The sequence below is a fragment of the Rhipicephalus sanguineus genome, chromosome 2, assembly GCF_013339695.2.
Source record: "Rhipicephalus sanguineus isolate Rsan-2018 chromosome 2, BIME_Rsan_1.4, whole genome shotgun sequence".
Classification (NCBI taxonomy): Eukaryota; Metazoa; Arthropoda; class Arachnida; order Ixodida; family Ixodidae; genus Rhipicephalus; species Rhipicephalus sanguineus.
Window position 1 is genome coordinate 109,122,894 of NC_051177.1, and position 15,656 is coordinate 109,138,549.

The window sequence follows — 15,656 nt, forward strand, 5'->3', positions numbered from 1 at the left end:
TTAAAATGGCTCAATTTCTAGTGATGTCCTTTTGTGCTCTTGGTCGAAATTGGTCCGTATAATGTGCGTTGTCCTCCTTCCAATTGCAGGAAAAAGGGGGGACTATGAATATATTTCCATCTTCGTTTCACTGAGGCATCGAATTGCTTTATGTTGTACTTATCACAGTAAGGCGGTGCCTTCATTTGAAGTGTTTTTTTTTTTTTGACGAACTACGTAATACTGCAATATAGGGCTATGAAGCGTTTTTGAAACCACGGTTAACAGGGAAATTGTGTCGTAGTGTAGTAATGTTCACTGCCCAAACGTGCAAGTGCGCCAAGAAAAAATAAATATGCATCTTTCCTCGAAGCGATGCCCGCTCCAAATGAGCGCATCTTTAATGCTTGATTGCAGCGTTTGCGTCTGACCTGTCTATCCCCAATTTGGATTAAATATTTAGTTAAATTGTTGTCCTTGACAGATGCTATGCAGTTATTCATGGAGGCTTCCTGGTGTTATTTTAGACACATTTGTGAGGGAAGTTACCACATTTTACTGCAGACTTTATTTAAAGATACGTCAAAATTGGGGGCATTGCGCATTATTGTTCTAAGGAGAAAGCCTTGATCCATATTCAATATATTGCATTTCGTACCATGAAATTAACTCAGGAATAGACCACCCTTCTATGTTTACTCAGGAATATGAGTATTGATATTGCAATATCACGCCCTATCTGCAAACACCATTGCACAATTCACTGCACTGCAAGAAGGTGTGACCTATGTAAAACAGCATCTTTCCTATACTTTTGTACAAAAACAAATGACACTCAAATGCAAGAAAACCAGCACATCCTAGTTTTTAAAAGACAATTGTATAACGCTTTTTCTATTGGGAGCCTTATTTCGACCATAAAGGCCAGCTGCGCCAAATGTAAAAAAGCGTTTAGAGAGAAAAAGAAGGTTCGGACAGCTACGCATAAGGGGTGCGAAGGCTGAGTAAAAGGCGGAGCCGGTGGCTCTCCCCTCCTCTTCTCCCTCCTTCTCGACCTCACTTCCCTTTCCCACCCCTTGCTATACCATACTATATATGACTATGGTATGTCGGTAACCGCCTCGCCTGCAGCTGGCGCGCACGAAAGAAATAATACATAAACTAGATTTTCTTTCCGGGGCTGGCGTTTGAACCCGGGTACACATGGTACGAAAACGAGTGCCTTGATCACTAGGCCACGCGTCCATGTTTGCCCGATGTGAACTGAACATACGAATGCGTCCAATCGACGATGCCAAAGAGAAATGGGAATCAGTACGCTTGCTACGGGCGCTTCATTGAAATACTTGGTGTTGGCAGACTTGTGGGGTCTGATGCGATATAACCGCCGCCACTCTTGGAACACACGGAGACAGTTCACGCGGTCGTGCAACAAACGTGGAGGTTTATTAAAACACTTCTTTACATATATGGCGAGCTCCCCGGTCGCATTAGTAACACGTAACACGCTAAACTTATACACAGTATAAAACATATCATGTAATACACCATAACATAAGACATAATAAGACATACAATAAGACAACATAATACAATACAAATGCGGAGGCGGCGCTGCCAATGCACGACTCACCACGAGGGCCAGAGGGAAGCGAGCCGCGGTACCGTCCCCCACGGCGCCCAGCGTGGCCGTCGTCCATCTGCGCGCGCTGCCACACCTCAAAAAAATCACAGCATATCCACGGAGTGAATGATGATGAGTGGGCGAAGCTGTGGAGGTGCATCGGTAAACCGTGAATCTTCCGTCAATTCTACCCAGTACATCATCACCGACGTGAGATCGGGCGCGTTTATACTAAAGGTTCGATGAGTTATGACGACTTGCAGCTCACTTTAATTTTACATGTACGCTGTGAATTTTCATTGTTTAGAAAACCATTGCTTTAGAAAACATGTGGCGTCTTTCGTTAAGCAGCTGGCGTCTTTTCGTTTTGCTTTAGAAACATCTGGCGTTCTTTCGTTTTGCTTTTACAAAACATCTGGCGTCTTTCGTTGGTTTATTTCATCAATCAACGGCGTTTTGAACAAAATTTTTATTGTTTAATCGCGCACAGGAGAAATCTCACCAGGCACTACCTTGGAGGTAAACAATGGCTGCTAATGGGAATGGGAGACAGAAGAAGTCGGCTTTTAGCTAACACTTACACTTCTACTTCTACTAACGTTTCCTACTGGAACATGCCAATGGCTGCTAATGGGGAGTGAGAGACAGAAGAATTCGGCTTTTAGTTAACGCGCACGCTGCGAATTTTTTATTGTTCAACAACGCACAGGAAAAATCTCACACTGGCACCACCTTGGAGGTCAAAGCGTAAGACTGGTTACGCACTACGACTACTACGACTACTACGAGGGACGATTGGGTGCCGCCTTAAGGAGCTTCGCCCCTAAAAGAGACTGACTCCTGTTTCTATGCGCCGGCCTAAATTCACGGCGGCGATGCCGGCGCCACCGCGCTAAACTCGTGTTACAACCAGCGCATCCCTGACCTTGGACGAACGTCTCCGCTTACGCCAAGCACGTGCGTTCCAAACACAGCGGCCGTGCCCAAGTTACGGCAGTCGCCTTTACAGGGGTGATATAGCACCCCCACAGACTAAAAGCGATCTACTGGAGAACGCGTATGGTCTATTTCAGGAATTACACATTTCCGGAAAGTTCTGACCTAGAAAAAAATTGAATTCCGAACCCGCGTTTCCATAATCGCCTGATGGGTCCTTCAGTTCAACGTTCTAAAGGTTGCCCAACGCTGGAAAGAACATAAAAAAAGCCGCCCGCATCTTCCCACGGGGGTAACTCGAGTAAATGCGTCGCAGAGTGGTGGGGGTATCGCGCCATCATCATCAACGACGTGAGATTGGGCGCGCTTATACTAAAGGGTCGATGAGAGTTGTGGCGAGTTGCAGCTCACTTTACGTACGCTAACTATAATAAAACTGAACGCTTACGTTAGTAGTAGGTATTGCGCAATGCGCAAGAAAGAAAGAAAGGTAGAGGAAAAAAATTAGAAAGAAATTACGAAATAAAGAAATGAAGAAAGAAAAGAAGAAAAATGAAATAAACAACTGAGGAAAGAAAGAAATGAAGAAATAAAAAAAGATAGAAAGAAATGAAGTTGGAAGGAAGAAAAGAAAGAAAGGAAATAAATAAAGAAAGAAATGAAGAAAGAGCGAAAGAAAGAAAGAAGGAAAGGAAGAAAGAAAGGAAGAAGGAAAGAGAAAGAAGAAATGAAACAGAGAAAGAAAGAAATTATAGGAGAAAGAAAGAAAGAAGGAAGGAAATAGAAAAGAAAAGACAGAAAGAAGGAAAGAAACAGAAAGAAAGAAACAAAGAAATGAAGAAAAGCAGGAAAGGAAAGAAAGAATGAAAGAAAGAAATAAATGAAGGAAGAAATAAGCAATGAAAGAACGATCAAAGAAAGAAACAAGGAAATGAAGAAAGAAACCAGGAAAGGCAGGAAAGAAAGAAATGAGAAAAGAAAGGAGGAAAACAAGTAATGAAGAAAGAAGGAAAGAAAAGAAAGATGGAAAGAAACAGGAAAGAAAGAAAGAACGAGAGAAAGAAGGAAGGAAATTAAGAAAGAAAGAAGAAAGGAAAGAATGAAGGAAGAGAAGAAAGGAGGAAGGAAAGAGAGGAAGGAAGAAATGACGAAAGGGAAAGAAGGAAAGAAAGAAATAAAGAGAAAGAAAGAAACAAAGAAAGCAAGAAAGGAAGAAAGAAAGAGAGAAAGAAAGAAAGAAAAACAAGGCACGAAAAGCCAAAGTTCGCTTGCCTCTATTTCCCCTGTAGGGAAAGGGCTCCTAATTTTTTTTATCGCGGCTTTTGCAAATTGGGCAAACCTCTCTGCCTGTGAAGATCGCTAACTGGTGATGATTGGTAAGGGCGAAGGATAGTGTCCTGTGCTCTTGTGAGGTCTGAATTCTGCAGAGGATAGCGGCCGTGCTCTCGAGAGGTTGGTGTTATAGGTGGTCACTACCTCTCTTATCGGGGGGTTCCGGTTCCAAGAGGAGCGCGACGCGGTTTTAACGCGATAGCGTTAAAGAGCTCATTCCGCAGAAATTCTGGTGTCGGCGTCGGTGTCGCCGTTTGGCTGCGAGCGAAAAATCATCTTGTATAAATAAAAAAATCTTACGTTCCAGTGAGAATAGAACCCAGGCCACCTGCGTGGCAAGCAGATGTTCTACCACAGAGCCCCTCCATTGCTTGGAACTGCATCCAGTGTACAGGCGTCACAGTACGAGATGTAATATCGCAGTAAAACGGGGTACAAGCGTATATTGCCATCGGTCGTATAACCATGCGAACTGCATAAAGAGTGTGTGGTTTAAAGCCGACCACCCATTAAAAAAGTCGCACACATTACGGCGCGTTTTCCCTTACGAACACGTAGTGGGTGCATCGCAATTTCGAAAAAAGTATCACGCGCGTAACTGCTCCTGGTTTAAAGCATGCCACCTATTACAAAGGGCATACCCATTAGTGCACGCATTCTCTAACACACACGTAGTGGGTATACAGTTTTCATAAAAGTGCTGCTGAAGAACGCGAATACCTTTACCTTTACTATAGGTATGTCGAGTGTGTGTGTGTGTGTGTGTGTGTGTGTGTGTGTGTGTGTGTGTGTGTGTGTGTGTGTGTGTGTGTGTGTGTGTGTGTGTGTGTGTGTGTGTGTGTGTGTGTGTGTGTGTGTGTGTGTCACATAATGACAAGCGAAACAGAACACGATGGGGATGGGTCCGGATATCGCTATCGTGTTCAACTCTTAAAGGAGAAGCTAAAGTGGTCCCCCAATTTTTTTTAAATCTCTGGTCACTTTATGCGCTTCCGGGTTGCTGGGATTTCCAGAGAGCTGGTACTCAAACAAAGTACATTTGGGTGCCGTGTTCATGATCGAAGTTTCTCAGGATCTCGGCTGCATCTAGTCTAGGATTGTCAGGTGCTACCCAACTAACAAGCAAATAATCATCGCAAAAGAAGCCCCAAAAAAGTGGCGCGACTTTCGCGAAGAAGCCCTAAAGAAGCGAAAATTTAATGAATTTTTGTTTTCTTGAAAATACTGCTAATTATAATAAAAAAAATGTCATTTAACTACGAAGGGGAGCTGAAAAAATTGCTTTAATTATTTTGTGTCGTGAAACTATACGCCGCTATGAAAAAAAGTACTTAATTACTTTTGACATTGTCGCCAGGGTAGTCTTCATTCGTTTGAATGCTCGTTTGCTAGCGCATTATTAACTTCACTTATTGACTCGCCCAACGTATGTTTGAATTCAACGATGAACTGCACAGAATCATTGACAACGCGCTATTAGTGAACGTGATGATCACTAAAATAACTATATTTGCTAGAAAACTGTAAACAAGCCCCCCTCCCCTAAAAAAATGCGGCAAGCGACTGGAAAATTCTACGAGCGACTCGGCAAAAAAAGACGCCCAAGTCTGCTTATTATAAGCGGAACTGGCAACTCTGATCTAGCCTATAAAATTTATATGGAGTCGGACGACAGTATTAACAAATAATGAAAGTTACTCTGTACTCATATTCAAATAGCCTACTAATTGTAGAACCCACTCAACTTACCCAATATTGGTCTTCATTTCAAACAAATTATATAAGATTGAACATGTAGCACTTTGACAGGACACTATTTCTTGACATTTCTTTGTCGATAGACGGCGCCCTCATAACAACGGTCGCTAAAAGCCACATCGCCTAGTTAATAACTATAAAATAGGTCAGGTGAAATAAAAGCCACGTGTACAACTCGTAGCATCAGTCGTCAAATTTCTGTCTACAAGATACGAAAAGAACGCAACTGTGTGATTAAATTTTCCGCCCACATGTGCGTGTCGGGGCCCTTACAAAAATTCTCATTGAAAAACCATAGAGAAGTTATTGAGCAATGTCAACAGATGGCACTGAAAATACATTGCGGATCAATAGAAAAACTGTTGAGAAAACTGTTGACCAGTATTGAAAATTGGCCCGCGACTTTCAATTGAAAGACCATTATGTAAGTCAACATCGATATATCGTTGAGAGGAAAAGAAACGTCAATTGAAAATACATTGTGGATCAATAGAAAAACCGTTGAGCAAGCTATTGACCAGTATTGAAAATTGGCCCGCGACTTTCAATTGAAAGACCATTACGCAAATCAACATTGATTTATCATTGAGAGGAAAAGAAACGTCAATTGAAAATACGTTGTGGATCAAGTGAAATTTCGTTGAGCTAGCTGTTGACCAGTATTGAAAATTGGCCCACGACTTTCAATTGAACGACCATTAAGGAAATCAATATTGATTTATCGTTGAAAAAACGATGAACGTCAAATTGAAGCATTGTTGATAGGGTTTTCACATAGCCTGACTGAGATCATTCTTGATTTGGGAAAACGGCCAAATGTAAATGTAAGTACATGTGTACTGCAGGCCTAGCTAGGTCACCTTGGGCCTGCAGTACTTAAGTGCCTACATTTTCATTTGCCCATTCTTTCAAAACAACAATAATCTCAATTATGCGACATAGCTTCAGATTGCTGCCAGCTGGAATAAAACCTTTAACATCATCGTTTATGAATACACTGCTTGTTTTTCACACGCTGTAAGGTGCAGCAAAGGAGGTAATGTTTAGAACTTACTCAAATCTGTATTATATCTCGAACTCTATCACAGCCAAAGCTATATACCAGTCTCCTCTACCAACAGATATTCACACAGGTCATATTTTAGCAGTGTACATGGCTCCCTTTGTCCAGTCAGGTAGTGTTTGCAGGGCGCAAACACCTGTGAGTGAACGACACTTATACTTGCACCCGAGGTTGGCGACACCAAGGCACATGCCAAGCATCAACACATTAACGCTGCCATGAACTTCTGTTCTTCTCTATCAGCTTGTTTTAATGGACACTAGCCGAGTTTCCGTGTAACTTAGGAAGAAAGAAGAGAACAGTTTTCTAAGTGAAATATTTATTTTTAAGCAACAACGTTTGTTCAAGTTCCTAAGTATTTGTGCTTTCACATAGCGAGAACTTCCGACTGTAATGTGCAAACTGCATCCAAGTTGACAAAATAAGTTAAACACTATGTAAAGCACCACTCTAATAAATAAATTTTAGACAACTACAGGTACCAGAAGGTAAAAAAGAGCATAAACACTGCTGACAAGGCACACACACTACGGGAAGAAATGTGCTGAAGGAGTGAACAGGGCTCATACTGGCTTCAAAGCCCAAATTCAAGGATCTTCAAGGATTCCTATAGAAGGTTCTTGGAGGATGGAAGGCAGCATCACAAGTATCAATTTTCTGCTCTAACAAAGTTTCCAAAACAATACGGGCAGCTTTAAGCATTTGAAGTAAAAAATGGGATTCAGCCAAGTGAGAACCTAGAGACAATGAAGCCAAGGAAAGTATAAAGCACATAATTCGTAGGCTTTAACTGTAGAGTAGTAATTATGACATAAATGGAAAGGAATTAAAGAGGATGAAAAATCAACTTGCTGCTGATAGGGACCAAATCTACAACCTTGAGATAATGCGTCCGATACTCTACCTGATCATATTAGCTTCCTGCTGTGCACGAAATTCACAGCATTGATGCAGCTGCTGGGACATCTTTTATATTAGATAAGTAATCTTGTTCAGTTTCCCCCGTCTCACTTTTTCAGGCATTGAGAAACTGTTCAGTTTTATGACGGTGATGTACGACGCTTCTACTTTTTCCAAGTACTGACCTGCTAAACAAAATAGTAATGACTGCTTCAAAATTTTATCCCCAATTTTTACAATTTGATCGTTGAATACATTTTGACTCCATGCAGTCATCATGCTTCTCCTGTTTTTGGGCTTTGATAACAATTGAGTCAAGTGCGAATTGGATTTATGCCAGTAGAGCAATCAACTTAGCAAATATCCTCTACATATAAAGTCAAGGTTCTTGCCTACACAAAAGAGCAATAACAATCACTACATGGGAGTCAATCATTAAGCCTGAGCAGCAATGCCATCAGCTTTAGTCAGAAGTACTTGGTTTCTAGCACGAAGCATCAACTTTTTTTCACATTTTGCCTGCATTATAGGACAGTGGATGTTTGTTGAGCTAGAAGATCTTTCACACGTAGTGAGCTTGCTATAGAAGAAGAGAAGCTAGGCGCTGGAAGTGAAGTCGAGTCCCGAGGAGCCAAATCAAGAGAAAGGGGGAGAAGGCAGAGCGACACTTGCGGAAACGAAATGAATGATCGGTCAAGCAGTGATGCAAGCAAGGTAAACACAGTAGCGGAATCATCAGTGAGCACGACATGTTCCCTCAGTTTGCTAGACAAATGTTTACAGAACACAGAAAGAAATTAGTATTGTCAATATTGGCCACTATATGCTAAGAAATTCCAAAGGTTTTCAAGGGTTTCAGGGCTTTAAAAATGTACTTTTACTTTTTCAAGGGTTTTCAATCGTTTCAAGGACCTGCATGCACCCTCAGTAAAGGAGCAGATCACAATTTAAAGTGGAATGTGCGCCCTATGAATACCACCAAAATATGGGATTGCAAACTTGAAGCTTGATTGAGCGCTCACTTAATGCAACTGCACATAAACTTACACATTACAATATTGCAACACTTGACTAGTGAATGCAATTAATGTTAAATTAGCGTAACGCGATTGTTCGTACACTTGCACATTATAAAATCACAGTCGTTCACTATTGGTAGCACCACCGCTCTTCATCTGTTCAGGCAACTTCGGTTCCCTCGATAGAAGTGGGGCCAAGGTGTTCTTTACATTCGTGGCCAGCGATTTGTGACAGATGAAGCCTGCGACAGAAGGACAGGACACTTATAACTAAAAGTTCCACGAGAAAAATATAACAAACTTTGCACACGTCACGATGAAATTATTTGATTAGTTCTGTATGGGTAGAACTGCAGTGCATGACCAGCACATTGCGTTCCCCAGTAAAAATGCAAAAGAGGGCAAGAACGAAAAGCACGCTGTGCCAGAGCTTTATGAACACCTTCTATGTCAAAGGTGTGAACCATACTTTACCACTTTGGCTGCAGCATAATTTCCAGCTAGACATATAACAAACATAAGAGGAGAGACAGGGCAGAGCTCTTGCCTTCAACTGCTGAAATTCATTCACAAACCCAGAATATCCCCAGTAGACAAACAAATGATCCAACAAGTGTGCCAGAAATAACATTCAAGCAGGCCAGCAAAAAAATTTCACTGGCGACAGAAGTCATTGTTGGTAAGCTTCTTAAGACATGCCACTTCTTGCCCAACGAGTTCAAAAATGGCACACTTACATATTTATCACCAGCCATGAAAATGCAGCAGTCTTACTGCCTGTCTGTCTAGAGAGCAGTCAGAGCCCACATATCTAGTTAAAAACACGAGTTAGGTTTTTAGTTTTAACAGTCAAATAAATAGAGTGCATTGCTCAGTGGATTTGCTTGCACGTAAAGTGACTTCCTTGCATGTCTGATTGTTTCAATTTCGTCAGCTGAAGCCTAGTGCTCTCTGGCAGTTGAGCTGCCAAAAAGATTGAGCTGCCTCTGCCCCTTCACTCTTCATTTTCCTGTTCAGCATAGGCGTTAGGAGATATGTCACAGCTAAAGCAATCACACAAACTAGCCCAACTCTCTTATTTAACTTTGCCTACTGAGTAACAATATGTTTACTAAGAAAACTTACAAAAACTACGAGACATTTTGAAGTAATTTTGTCTGTTTACCCAAGTGAGATGCAAACAGCTTTTGGAAGTTCGTATCGTGTAGCATATTTTCATTGCTCCTAAACAAAATTCCACCACGCCACAAGAATTAAGAGTCGCTTCAATTTAATTTGCATCGTACAAGCTGATATGCTGTTAAGTGCATTTTGTATGTCATAATTACTCTTCATAGGCTTCTCTACAAACAAACGTTAACACGGCTGACCAATGAAGGGTGTTTTCAAACTTCAGAACACCATTTTACTTTGGCTTTACTGCAGTTATGCAAGCTGGTTAGACTAAAGCCTGCAGAACACAACAGCTATCAGAAATGTTCTGTTTCAGAAGTGGCATATTCACTGTGGGATATACTTGTAAGAATATTATTTTTTTTATAACTATAAACCCACACTTACTGACAAGCAGTCTACGACAGCCAAATGCTCCTTTTGAAGTAAGAAATCACGAAAGAGTTGAACAGTTTCACAGTGGGATTCTAAGGTACATGTCACAGTTTGTAAGAAGCGAAAAATAGCAGACATCAAACGCCTATTCAGAGCTGTTTGATTTAGTCAGCACGTTGAAAAAAGTTAAACACGTTTTCCCTAACTTAGCAGCAAAGTTGATTGATGGCGTGTTATAAATGGGCTAGGTGCTTACTGGCAAACAAGCACCAAACATCACATGCAAATATAAGGGGACCACCAATCACACAGGACATCGAATAACTCATCTGGAATACAATATCCTATTAGCTTGTAGTGAAGTTTTAAACAGCAGACGGGACAATGTTAATGCCCAAGCTATGGAACGCGCAAAAAATGTCATAATATCCGGGGTTTAACGACCCAAAACCACGATATGATTATGAGAGATGCCGTAGTGGAGGACTCCGGAAATTTCGAACACTTGGGGTTCTTTAACGTGCACCTAAATCTAAGTACACGGGCCTCAAACATTTTCGCCTCCATCGAAAATGCAGCCGCCGCGACCGGGATTCGATCCCGCAAACTTCGTGCCAGCAGTCGGGCGCCATGACCACTAGACCACCGTGGCAGGGGCCAAACAATGTAAAAAAGAATATGGAAGTCACTGAGCATTACAGTACAAGGAGCGTGCATGAAAAAATTTGCTTCATCTGGTGACAAGATAGTTGGCACACCATTAACAGATATGGCAGCAGAAGTAACATTGCTCAATGATAAGACACCTCATGTGTCCCTTTTTTCCTTTCCTCTGTGAAAATTACTTTTTGAAACTGCAATATATTGCTGGATTTTACTAATAACATTCAGTTCGTAGTCAGCACTCTGGCTGTGCTCTACCAGTCTTGCTCTTCGTTATTGCTGTTTTACACATAAATGTAAAGAATAATACTTGAATGCCATAGTCCGCTGCCAGTTCATTGGCACAACTTGGTTAGGGCAAATACAATGCCTAAGACGGCACTCTAACACACAAGCATGCATACCTTACAACTTGTTTTACCAAGTTTTACTTCATCATGAAACTCTGAAAATCAATTTAATTCTGCCTCGAATAGATGTCCCAAGTTTCCTCAAACAGTGAGATATCCTGCTATGGCGCTGTGCAGGTAGCTGACAACATATTTTTTCAGCACATCCTACCAGAAGCAGGTGGCCACAAGCATGAATGGCCAAGTGGAACATGTATATGACATGCACTTGCTATTACATATTGTTTCCTGTCTTGGAGTTGCTCACAATATAGGAGCAATAAGTCTCTCAATTGAAAAGGTCTAAACTGTCGATTTGTAGTGATGGAAACAAATAAATACCATTTAATATGGCCTTGTCCAGACTTGCAGGAAGAATGCTTCCATCTTTCACAGCAAGCTGTCCACCACTTGTCTCTTGAGCAGCTGTCTATGCTGGATACATGCATAACAGATAACAAAAAGTTCCGTCAACTTGCGCACAGAGTCCTTACAGTACAGAAGTAGTAATATTAAGCATGATGGCTTAACACAGGCATATCATTCATTATATACCAAAATTGTCCTCGAAAATAGGCCCAGGATGCATTAAGAACAAGTATTAGAGTAGTAGTGGGTCACTGCAAATAATTGTAATTTGCATTGGGTGTCGAATTTTTCCTACAATTGTGTATTACAAAAGGGTGAGATATACAGCTTGCCATATAGGTAATTTGAACACAAGAAAACTCCAGGAGCACTCCCACCAAAATATTAAATAAATATACGTGTGGTCAATTTGCAGAATGGATGACAATGAGCCCATTTATTGTATGACATCATGAATGTGGAGATTTCAAAAAAGCTTAAGATTCAGTAAAAGAGCAAGAATGCCAGATGGGACAGAAAAGATTGAGCACTGTGTCAGTTTTTCTGTCCCTCTGCTGTTCTTACTTTCATTAAATCTTGGGCACGCTTTAGCAACATGCCCGATTTTCCTCTCTCTGAAACAACTATCCTTGCTGTACTAAAGTCCATTCATGTGCAGACCTGGTCCTTTGCACTAGAAGTGCCTGTTCAATTTAATGAGCCCTTGACCCACTCCCGTTCTTTTGTTCTTTAATAGCGAGGGCCTCGTGCCAGCAAACTTGATGCCCTCAGGTAGCACATGACGGTTTATTGATCAGCTACCAGCTCGTAGATTTCACGGGCTATGCGACACCAGCATGACTACGAATGCTGGTGTGGCACTGCCAGGATTACACACACAGAAGTGCCCACTGGGGTGGATGAGAGAACGACTATGTCGTAGCTAGAGTGGTGGAGTATGAGATGCAACACTTTGTTGTAGGTTCAGGCCCTGGCAGCAGAATGTTTGTATTTTTGTCTACATTATTTCCTCTTTATGTCATAATTACTACACTACTTTTAAAAACTACAAATAATCTCCCCTATACCTGCCTTGGCTTCATCAGGTTTTGTCGAACAAAAAAACTGAGCCCCTTGATCTATTCCATTTTTTTTTAGTTTGTTCAATTTCTCAGTGCTGTAATCACGCCTGAGAACCAGTAACCTCACTGTGATCTGCAAACACGTATACAGATATCAGAAATTGCGTTCTCTAATTAATTACTTCATAAACTAAAGCAGCATTGTCACCAGTTTCACTGAATGCTAGATCTTAGTTGTGCATCCTGCAAATAAGAACCCCCTTTCAATTTCCTCTTTCTTTAGCAAAGCACGAAGGAAAACAAGAACTATACAGTACAACACAATCAAGTAGTGTTTCAATGCACCAGCGCAGCCTAATAAACCATTTACCATTTGGGATAAGAAGCTTTTGCAATGGTGCTATTCCCCGTTACAAGAATTTGTATTAGAATGTGTATGGTTCATCAAAGAAAATATGAAATGGCATGCCAGATATCTGAGCCAATTTTTATCACACAAACACAGCAACAAAAAGAGCATGTAATTGTTAATAAGCTTAATTGAACTGACACTAAATATCAAGCACTCATTACCTACTTTTTAATTGCTGACTTGAGTGAAGTTGTTTATATTAGAAAGTTGTGGTGCATGACAATTTAGCACATACCAAGTTTTGCATGAAATGTCGTCCCTTCCTTGTCACGTGCAGTTCAGACACGCCGCGTATCCCGCGCCAGTTTCGATATCAACCTTAAAATTGGAAGTTGAATATCTCGGATAACGTGCAACTCTCGCGATTTCAAAAAAAAAAAAAAAAAACCGGCATGCCACAACTTGGCACGCACAATATCTTTTTTAATATAAACTACCTCCCTAAATAATTTAAAAGTGGATGAACGAGTTGTTAATTAACAGCGTAAATGTAATTTTGCTTGCGGCAAAGTATTTCCGCCTCGACTTCAAGTTCATGAGCGAAAATGACAGGAGCCTGACTGTCACACAACGTTTATAAAAAATATGTAATGTCCAAAAAGAAAACACACACACAACATGCATGCTGTGCGACTTCCCGTTAAGTTAGATGTGTGTACGTCCTGTTACTACCAGTATCCATAGCGTGATTCACACAAATGCATTGCTTCAAATGGGCAACCAGCACACATCTAGGTGCTACGAGCCGCGACCTTGCGCATTTACACCACAGAATGGGTGTGGAACGACCAGTATGTTTAAAAGCGGACCCACTTTTACGGCGACAAGGCAATGTGCAAGTCGCTCCAAGCGACGATCTCGTGCAGCTAAGTTATAACGGCTCAACAACACAAGGCGTGCGTGGCAGGCGCACAGAATCCCGTAATGGAACGCGCATTCTTCAGCTTGTTTTCAACCAACGCACACGGCAACCGCTCCATAGAAAGGTATAACGAAGAGCACAGAAAGCAGCGATACTAGCACAATGCATACTTTTTTAGCAGGCCCTTGCTCTTGCGCAGCATCCCTTCTGTGGTAACTGGCCGCCCGCCCAGGCACTCTTACCTGCATAAAAGTTTTCCCTGCACTAAGGTAACTCAGTAACGCAATTTGGTAACATTCTTGAACTCACCGAGGTGTTGTATCCGCTGCGGCGACTGTCTCGTCAAACGGCCCGCGCTTGCGATCTTGTTCAAAGCTCGCGTCCGTTGGTTGGTGCCGCGACGACGCATCGCCGCCATCGATTCCATGTCAAACAACGACCCGAACGTCCCGACACGCGATGTAAGTAGTACGTGTTCATTCAACAACGATAACCGCACGTAATATTGATAAACACGGTAAAAATAGATGCGCGAAACACCACTTCGTTCGCAGCGAGCGCAGGCAGCCTTTCAACGGAACCCGTTTGAACCACGTCACGTGTTCACTGACGTCTCCGCGCGTGCCCGTTCTTCGGTTTGAACTGATTGGCTCTCTCGCTCAGCGGGCGATTTGAATCCTTGAACTGAGTTGCGGCAACTCTCTCTCCCTTCCGTCTACTGCATCTCCCTGTTCATGGCCTCCGATACGCCGGCGTGCAATCTTAGAGGCCATGGCTTGTTCACCACTTCTTTCTCGGACGCGCGCCTGTACTGTACTGTACAATCGGGCGGCCGCAACGTGTCAACCGCGTCTGATCGGTTCTTACTACTACTACTACTACTACTACTACTACTGCGCTTTTGCTGTTTAAAAATATACAGCATCTGTACACGAGTGGTGCGTTTTAATTACTGCTAAAAGTAACAGCTGCTGTCTTTACGGCTGGCTAAGTGTGCACGTCCGTGCGTGAACCGGGGCCTCTTGACAACAAGTGTTCACTGTGCTACTTAATACCTCTTCGCAGGCACGTAGCAAGCCCCCCCCCCCCCCCCCCGAAAAAAAATCGTTTCTACGTGCCTGCCTCTTCGTATTGAGCAACGAACCAATGGTACCATCAATGCCTCGCCCTTAGTGTGATTCAGCTGCAGCTTCTTTCTTATTGATGTACTTTGTTAGCCTTAATTGATATATTCTAAGTTGGCATGTAAGCAAGTTACTATCAATTTGAAACTGCCCATTTAAACACTATTCAAAAGTACATTGCACGTCGTCGTAATAAAAGCAGGAGAAAATACTTATTTGTTGAAAGACGACAGCTAATCGACAAAACAGTAGTTTAACAAACTTCGTTTCTGGGCAAGTTCGTTTATATTCGAAAAGAAAGCCAACGTACTGTGTATACTGAATAGTAACAGAAACAGCAATACTGCACTGAATTCCACTATTTATGTCTTGAAAGAGGCTGTTTTCCTGTGCGTGACCGTTATCCCGCTTCGACATTGCGCTTTGCAGTATTCCATGAAATACGTTGTCCTTGGCAATGGACAAACGAAGGCGGAAAGACCATACGGTCCTTGCAGTTATATTAGTTTCTTTTGTGAGTTACTGTGTTCGTTAAAAGTGCGATCTATAAATACAAGACAAGATTTACAAGTTTCGATGCGTTTTTATAGCATCATTGATCCCAGGAGGGTTAGAGT

At 41.9% G+C, this 15,656-nt stretch overlaps 1 long non-coding RNA gene across 1 annotated transcript; it reads right to left on the minus strand.

The window, feature by feature from the left end:
• Positions 1–8,796: 8,796 nt before the first annotated feature.
• Positions 8,797–14,329, minus strand: LOC125757496 (uncharacterized). Its single transcript, XR_007415268.1, has 4 exons — positions 14,225–14,329; positions 14,086–14,157; positions 11,554–11,646; positions 8,797–8,853 (listed from the first exon to the last, which is right to left on the minus strand). It is a non-coding gene; the product is annotated as an uncharacterized LOC125757496 (long non-coding RNA).
• Positions 14,330–15,656: the final 1,327 nt, after the last annotated feature.